The sequence below is a fragment of the Carlito syrichta genome, unplaced genomic scaffold (assembly GCF_000164805.1).
Source record: "Carlito syrichta isolate Samal-C Ts95f unplaced genomic scaffold, Tarsius_syrichta-2.0.1 Scaffold303073, whole genome shotgun sequence".
NCBI classification, from domain to species: Eukaryota; Metazoa; Chordata; class Mammalia; order Primates; family Tarsiidae; genus Carlito; species Carlito syrichta.
In genome coordinates, this window is record NW_007247169.1 from 43,004 (window position 1) to 52,543 (window position 9,540).

The window sequence follows — 9,540 nt, forward strand, 5'->3', positions numbered from 1 at the left end:
GGACTCCAGCCACATTCATATAGACCCAAGCCACATTCATATAGGCCGTGGCCCTTCCCCTTCAGTCAACAGCCACCATCATGAGTTAGGTGTTTTCTCCCACTTCAGGAAAGCCCGCACCATCTCTTTCCGTTTTTTTGTTGTTGTTGTTTTTTGTTTTAAATCTGGACATTGGACAAGGTCCTGGGGGCTTAAGGCTATCAAAAGAAATTGTGCTTTAAGTGCCTAGATTGGCCACAGTTATAGCAGCTGATACCATTCCCCTTAGCAGGTTTATTCATATCAGGCCTCTTTTGGGTGGTTGGAGCTTTGCCTTTAGTGGCAACTGCCAATAGGTCTGTTTACCTTTCCTCTGACTGGTGCTCATTTTGGAGTTCTTCTCCTGTTTTTCCTTAATGTTTCAGTTTCTAAAAACTTCAGAGGCTTTCTATAATTGGGAGTTTGGTATTCCTAGTCCTGAGTTAAGCCTCTGGAGTTTGGCATTTAATATTCTATAGGATATAATCTTGTTTGCAAAGTAGTGAAATAAATTTTTTAAATGCCTCTGCATACAGGACTTTTGACCATTTTATTTTTTCTCAGGTCTACAAAGTGAATTTAATTGCCAGATAGTTTTGTTCTTTTCCAAATCTTATTATTTGCTAACTTGTACTGAGTTCAAATTTGATTTTCAATAATGCGTTTATTATTATTAAACCACATAATTTTAATTTTCTCCAATCATTCAAAATCTGTCCCATTGGGGTGTCTGAGGGTACAGATTATTACTTATTTTCTTGGTCATGTTGTTTTGAAAACCCAGAATTTGTTTTGAATGCTTGCAATTTATTCCTCAAAGGAGAATTCTAAAGCAAATAAATAACTAAATAAAGTCATAAACAGTAATACCAGGAATCCCTGGAACCCTGATGGCTTCTCCGAGTCTGAGTATTCTCAGCCTTCCTTGAAGCACCCCCTCCCCCGCCCCTTTTTTTGTTTGTTTGTTTGCTCCACGACTTTCCAATAAGGTCTAAAAAAATGGCTTGGTACAAAACCTTTTTAGAGTGAACAGACCACGTAGATGTAAAATGATCTATTTCTACTTATTTCTAATTATGAACAAGCAAAATTGTTAAAAATCCTCATGAATTACTAAACAGTAGCCTTAGTTGTAAGATGTAGACAACTAAATGAAAGTGATTAGGTCTCACTCTATGCTCCACCAAGTGTGCCTAGTACTTGACCTGTCCCTTAGGTGAAGCACCTAGCTTACAAGGTGAATTAATCAGGTGGGAATGGCCAGTTCCCATGCCTTATTAAGTCCTGCAAAGTATTCAGCATTTAAAGCTCTAAGTCTTGTAAGAGGTGTGCTAGTTAGACATAGCCAAAAAAAGCAAGTATTAGTGTTATTTAGCATTACAATATAAAGTAGGGACTCCATATGTTACACAACTCTAAGAGACTTCCCAACAGTTTTCAGGGACAAGCAGTTGATTATGATCTTAGGCAAGGCCTAAACCTTTAGAAACAGACTTACTCTCAACTAATCTGGCTTTCAGTATTTGAAAACAAGAACAGCCTATTCATTCCCTTAGTTGCCAGAGAAAGATTACAAAATTGTTTTCTCCAAGGCTAGCATTAACTTGCACTGAGTTAGCAAAAAGCTAAGTAGCATATAAGAGACATTTCTACATTTCTTTACAGGTGGATTACAATGAACTCTTTCAGAATTTATGAAGGAGAACACAGGCTAAGGAAGGGAGGAGTTGTGGTCCTGGAAAAGAGTTTAAGATAACTGGTAGCACTTCATATACACAGCAGGCAATTTTTCCACAACCTTAACGACAAAAGGCAGGAATTTTGACAGTGCCTATGGGTTGGGAGAAACATCACCCAAGGGAAGGAAACAGCTGGGCTCACTGGCTCAGCCTGTAATCCCGCGCTTTGGGAGGCTGAGGTAAGTGGATTGCCTGAGCCCATGGGTTCAAGACCCGCCTGGGCAATTTGGCGAGACCTCATCTCCACAATAAATCAAAAAAGTTAGCTGGGTGTGGTAGAGCGCTCCTGTAGTTCCAGCTACTTGGAAGGCTGAGGTGAAAGGATCGCCAGAGCCCAGCAGGTTAAGGCTGCGGTGGCCGGGAGCAGCCACTGCACTCCAGTCTGGGCAACAGTGAGACTCCAACTCAAAAAAAAAAAAAGGGAAGGAAACATAAAATGACATAAAAAAAATGGGCCAATCAAATTTTTAAAAGACGACATGTCCCATTAAGCAAAGCATAATAACTCAACCAGCTTTTTAGCAGATTCAAAATGACAGACACATACAAATAAGAGAATGAGGGGTATGGCAAACATCCGCTTTGCCCCCTCCAGTCATATTCCTCACGAAGATATCCTAGACACCTCTTAGCAATTGGCAGGTTGATACACACCCAACGCAGACTAACTTTATGTAGAGCCCTCCACCATCCGTCTCATTCACATACAATCTCACAGCACATTCTTCAACCTTCCGTCCTAATCCTAGGAGTCTACGGGTTCATCTTCAGACAGTGTTTCCTTCCACTGCCTTTCAGCCCTTTCCTTCAGGCTGGAGATTACTAGAGGGGTTCCAGGAGGTGATCAAGCTCCCCTTCTGCCATCCATTGGTAGGTCTATGCAAAGGCTCTTATTCCTACGCTTTCCATCAGGTGGTCTTTCTCTCCTTTCCATCAGGTGGTCGTCCTTATGCCAGTTCCTTGCCTCCTGGGTCCCTGTTGTGCTTTCATGGTCCAAGCTTCAGTGCACCAGGAGGGGCCTCCCTCCTATGGATCAAGAGGTCCGTTGCACACCAGGCGAGATTGCCCTTCCCGTTGCCCTGGAGGTCATACCTCGATGACAAAGGAGGTGAAACACACTGTTTCCAAACTCTCCATTTGCCAACCAATGCACCAGATATGTAGCGGGAAGACAGAGAGATCGTGACACCGAGACTATTATAGGAATTGGCACTTTATTATGCTGGCTGGTCCAGTGGGCTTGAGGGGCTAATGCGTCCAAATCAAGCCCTGCAGAATGGGAGAAGCGGGGTCTTATACACTTGTTTAGGTAAGGGAGGGGGTTCATGTTGAGCGATTACACATCTCCTTTGGATTTTACAAGGTGGTGTTCAGAAAAATCAGATTTTTCAAAGAACAAATGGTTTCCAGGAACTGCAGGGTTGTAAACTGTCAACCTCAGAAGAGGGGTTTTAGATAAGTCTGTGAATTAGTTACTCTCTTGCATTTCCATGAGCTCCATCAGTCTCTAGCCATTTGGCCTTTTCAAACAAAACCAGCCTGGTGGGTCTTTAGAGCTTGCCGCTTGACTTTCAAAAGGAAATACCTTTAACTGCTACCAACTCCTCTCCTGGCACATCATTGGGTCCTGTCTCAAGTGACACTTATACTTCTGGGCTGATTCCAATTCCACACTCTTATGACCTGTACCCACTGCATAAACTTCTATATTATTTCTCATCTCTCTGTTTTCCATATTTTTTTAGGATGCCGAGAACACTCTTCTTGCAGATACCTACCTGACTCATTCCCTCACTTCTGTCAGTCATTTGCTCAAAGGTCACTTTCTTAGTGAGGTCCTCCCTTTTTTCCCACTTGCAGATGGTAAGGGACACCTTCTAAGAGACTGGCCATGGTCTGGTGGATGGCAATGCTGGGAGTATAGACAGCAACAACATGGCTAGAAATGTCTTGAGCAAAGGTACTGTGAAGACACAGCAGAGCTCTTTAAGTGATGACCCTAGGGACTTTATCTGGGTTGCCTGGCAATTAACTAGGAACAGTGGCTTCTTCTTTCCCTGTGGGAGGATCAGCCAATGTTCCCAGGTGCTAGGAAGCTGACTTTCTCAGCTGACACCCACACAGAAAATGTTTATTCTTATCAAGTCTGCTCTCTTGCTTTCTCTATTAAAAGGGAACAGCATGGGCTATGTGTAAATCCCCTTCTGGAGCACAGTTCCTCTGTGTATCAGACTGCCCCCTTCCTGGGCTCAGGGCTTTGCAGGCTGCAGGCAAATAGGCACTGTGCATCTGCTAACCTCTGCCCACGAGCTCCAGCTGGCACAAGCAACACTATGCCTGCTGACAAGACAGACAGCAGCCAAGAGTGGGAAGCCCTGTTACGTTAAAAGGAGTCAAATTACCTCTGGAGGTGGTAGTCACTGGAAATGAGTGGATACAAGCTTTTATTAATGGCCTAGAATCTAACTTTTTAATCTTTATTCAAATCACCTGGTGTCTTATTTTCTCAAATGCTCTTATGAAAAGCCACAAACCCATAATTCTCTCAGTAAATTTTCCATTTATGCCCTCCCTTCTATTGTCTATTTTTTTCCCCACTATTTCTCTTTTCTCTTTATTTAGCCTTGACTACATATTATTACTGTTGTTGCTAGTGCTTGTTGTTGTTGTTGTTGTTGTTGTTGTTGTTGCAGTCTTACTCTGTGGCCCAGGCTGGAATACAGTGCACAATCATGGTTTATCACAGTCTCAACCTCCTGGACTCAGGGGATCCTTCCACCTCAGCCTCCCGAGTAGCTGGAACTAGAGGCGCACTCCACTATGCCCAGCTAATTTTTTTTTTTTTTTCATAGAGACAATGTTGAATTGTCTCTATGAAAAAAAATAATAATAATTTAGCTGGGCATAGTGGAGTCTTGAATTCCTGGGTCTTGAATTCCTGGGTTCAGGCAATCCTCGCACCTCGGCCTCCCAAAGTGTTGGAATTACAGGTGTGAGCCACTGAGCTTGGCCAGCATTGGCTATTTTTACAAGAACACTTTTATAAAGTGTCCTTCTTGTTTTCACAGTGGGTACTTGAAAGGAGGTCCTACTGCCACACTCCATTGAACAGATGCCCTAGTGGCACTTGGTCATGCAAGACCTAAGAGTTCAGTACCTGGTTTCTGGCGCCCTGCATTGTGTCATAAAGAAACACCTGGTGAACTGATCCTCTGGATTCATGATTAGAAACCAGACTGCATAAGTCTAACTTTTGGCTCAGAACTGTCCCTCAGAATCAGACAGAAATTCCTTGTTGCCCAAATTTACAGCTGTGCCACATAAACTGGATTAGGATGGTGAGGAATGTAGGTTCTATCTCATCTCGTTAATTAGCTTATGACGTTCCTTACATGACAGGCATATACTTGTGTTATTTAACCCTCATAATCAGTTTATGAAGCAGGAGCTATTATTATTCCATTTCATAGGTGAGGAGATTAAGGCACAGAGAGATTAAGTAACTTGCCCAGGTCACATATCTAGTAAATGGCAGGGAGGTGGGGGAGAAGATATGTAGATGGAATTAATACACAGAATTCATGTTCATAGTGTTATTGGGAAGGCACATGTAAAAGCCTTAGAAGAATACTAAGCACAAATGAAAATCCTCGCTAAATATTAGTTGATGTTTGCTAATTTTATCATTGTTATTATTTTACTACATAATGATGTCAGTGATATTAGTCCAAGAAGTTAATAATTGCCTGCCTCAGATCAGGCACAGTGGCTCACACCTGTAATCCCAGTACTTTGGGAGGCCTAGGTAGGAGGCCTGCTTGAGCCCAAGACTTCGAGACCAGCCTGGACAACATAGTGACACTTCCTCTCTACAAAATAAAAATAAAAATTAGCTGGGCATGGTGGTGCTCACCTGTAGTCCCAGAGACTAGGGAGGCTGAGACAGAAGGGTTGCCTGAGCCCAGAAGGTCGAGGCTGCTGTGGGCCATGATTGTACCACACCATTGGACTCGTAGGCTGGGTGATAGAGTGAGACCCTAACACCCTCCCCTCATCCCCCCCAAAAAATGCCTGCCACTTTGGAGGTTTGATTTAATTTGATATCATTTGGTTATTTATCACTCAAATTTCATATTGTACCCTTTACTTTCAGCTAAGAAATACCTGAAATAAAGCCCTAATCATTTTTTTAAATTTTAGATTAAATATGACGTCCTTAAAGAGAAACAAAAAATGACAATTGTATTTTAAGAAAGTGAGAAGACATTTAATTTTAAACAATTTTTTTTCATATACCACCCAACCAGAGGATAGCAACCTTAAAGGCTGGTCATTTTGATTTCTGGGACAGTGTGACATAATAGAAATGAAAGCACAAGTTTGGCCATCCATCAGGCCCCTACTTTGCATCACCACATGGCATCAAGTCAATCATTTTCCCTTTTCATCCTCAATTGCCTTATCTAGAAAATGGAGCGTGTCATTACCCACCTCAGTGGAAGGAGGTGAAGATTAAATGGGTATAATGTAGTTGGCACGTGACAGACACTGAAAGCCATGTACTCTTTGCCCTTCCTTTTCCCCTTATGGATGTTTTATTTTATCTCTTGGGATAATTGTTATCTATAGGTATTTCACACATTATACCAAACTTAGCAGCTTCCGGATCTGAGCTTAGTCAACCTGATTCCTCTGGAGGCCAAGGTTACAGGACCACAGTAACCTTAAAAGTCTACCTGGAATTGATCCACTTCTAAGCCAAATTACACAGTTGCTGGTATCATTTTAGTACTTTTTCTGTTTAAGGTTATTAGACCAAAGGACTCAAGTCCCCATGTAGGCCTCTCCACAGGGCAGGTCACCACATGGCAACAGACTTTCTTCTAAAAAATGAGCAAGTGAGAAGGCCCTAGATAGAAGCCACAATTTTTTAAAATCTAATCTCAAAAGTGGCACACCATCACTTTTGATACAGTTTGTTATAAACAAGTCACAAAGTGTAGCACATCTGAAAAGGTATAATGCCAGAATATGAACGCTCAAAGGCAGGTCTCATCTTAAGGGATGTCTACCACACTGAATAAACACAGCCTGGTTAAAACAAGGCAAAATAGTCATGTTAATCCAGTATCCTAAAAAACGGAAGTGCACCTCTGTGTTTTCTAAGGTGCCTGGTTGAGTGCAAGTACAGGGTCACATGTTTACACATCTGAAATTGCAGAAATATTTGAGTTTTGTGTTCCTGCTTGTTTCTATTATTTGCCTGTTTACTCTCTGAGACTGCTGTACATCTGTGAAAAACTACATTTCCCAGGTTCCATTGCTCTCTGGTTTCCAATAGATTTGACCAATGGGAGACACTGATGGAAGATTAAGGTAGGGCCAGAGTACTTCTGACAAAGAAGACAGAAGCAAAGAAGTTTTGTAGGGCTTCTCCAGCCTCTTTGGGCACTACCTTGAAACCATTGCCACCAGAGTTCTTCTCCAGGAATTCTGAGTTCCTGCCTTACCAACCTGTAAGGAGAATTCCTGCCCCAACTCCTGAATGCTAGCATCACATTTTCTCCTGTTTGTTCCTCTAGCACAAGAAAAGGTAGAAACTTTCTGCTGAAGCTTATCTTTAGGTTGTCCTCACTCCCTCTCTTGGGTTTCTCAACTCTTTCAACACCTGTTTATTTAATCACCTCTATTAAATTCCTTCTATATGGACTCCCTAGAGTGGCATCTCTCTTTTTAAAAATTGGAGTGTGCTAATACACTGACTCTCTAGGACTGAATACATCTAATAAACATTGGCCCTTCCGGAGCAACTCATGTACAGAGAGCAATGTTTGAAGTGTTTTCTAGTACTATCTGCCCCAATCCTTATGCTGCTGGAAGTCCAGAGGGTGGTCATTCTTCAAAATGTACTTTTACCATGTTAGGTTCAAGTTTCCTGCTTTGTAAAGTGGGAGGCTTTGTGACATCTTTGTTCCTCAAATCTCTGAATATTGGGAACTCCATAATTTCTCCATAGGAAAAGTTTAGAAACTGCATTCTGATTGTAGTTCTTAAACTTTATTGAGGTCAAAGTGGAAGGATAGACAGGAAGAATGAAGAGGAAAGGAAAGAAACAAAAGGAAAACCCCAAACCCTGGACTGTCCCCATCAGAGAAGGGGGGAGATGATGAGGAAGGCTAACATGGTTTATGTTATGACTTCATAAAATAAGTATATTGGCAGAGAGTGATTTCTCATGCTTGTAATTCCAGCAATTTGACAGGCTGAAGTGGGAGGATTGCTTGAAACCAAGAGTTAGAGACCAACGTGGGCAACATAGTGGAGAGCAGTATCTACAAAAATAAATAAATAAATTAGTCAAGCATGGTGGCATGCACCTGTATTCATAGCTACTCAGGAGTCTGAGGTGGGAGTATCTCTTGAGGCCAGGAGTTGGAGGCAGCAGTGAGCTGTGATCATACCAGCATGAACAACAGAGCAAGAACCTGTCTCAAATATATACAGTCCTACAAATTGCTTCCTGCTTTGTAGTCCACTTCCTGCTTTCTACTTCAACCTCCACCCCCGCCCCCAAGAAAAATCAAGGAACAGTGCTCAAGAATCAATATCCAATATGAAAACAATATTCTATTGTACCTGGGATAACAATAATTTGCAAAGGATGGTAAAATTAGTTACTAGAGAAATCTTCCCAGGAGTGGCAGCAATGTAAGTTCACTGTAAGGAGCTGGACAGTTTTGTCTTCCAGAAAATGATAATAATAATAGTACATGGAATTATTTTAAGGATTGAGTACCTGTCAAATCTTTATCACAGTACCTAGCACATAGTATCTACTCTATAGTAAACTTTATTGCAATATGTTGCAATAGTTTAAATTGTAACTGAATAGTCTTATAATGTAACAGATGTAGATTATACAGGGATATTATACTTGCTACATGTTCCTCTGTGAGCAACTCTATGGAAATCTATTCCTAAAGGCCAGGGAAACTGAGAGGCTCAAGAAAGAGATTGACAAGTCTAGTTCTCAGAAGTTAACATTTAAAAGGAACTTAGGAAGACAAGGCATGTCTCAAGTGGTAGTGATATAAGATGGTGGATCCTTGAGCCCAATTTTACCCCCCAGAACCAGGGTTTATATAACATAAGGAATTTGCCTAAGGGCAGTATTTATAGTGAGTATGTGTTTACAATAACATCAAGGTTGTTTTTACTTAAGGGTAAGATTTATGGTAAGCTCATGAAAGTAGAACTCTTATAGACCTTTCCAGAAATGGGATTAATCAGAAATCAATATAGTGGATTAGTATATAAGATGGAGTTGCTTTAGCCTCCACACTACAAGTCCAGAGACATTATGGAAGAGCAACTATGAAAAATGGAAGACCGGTGATCATCTAGAAGAGTTCATAGCATAGTAATTTGTTGAATGTATCTTTTCCACAGAGCAGAAGGCAGTACACAAGCATCCCTGGGGGAGATTAATCAAGAGACTACTGCTTGATGAAATATCCCTTAATATACAACTATGCTCAGAAATTAACCTCTAATTGGTATATTGGTTTCCTGACCAGAAAATAATGCAATAGGCACACCTTTGATACTTATTTTAATGTCGTCTTATAAATTAATAATCAATGGCATGGTTTGTAAACCTATCTCATGTGAATTTAGGTTTGTGTAATTATCATAATAAACGACGTGTATGGCTACTTACTTTGTGCCAGAATTGTTATAAGCACTTCAAAAGTATTATCTAATCTTAGCAACAGTTCTACTA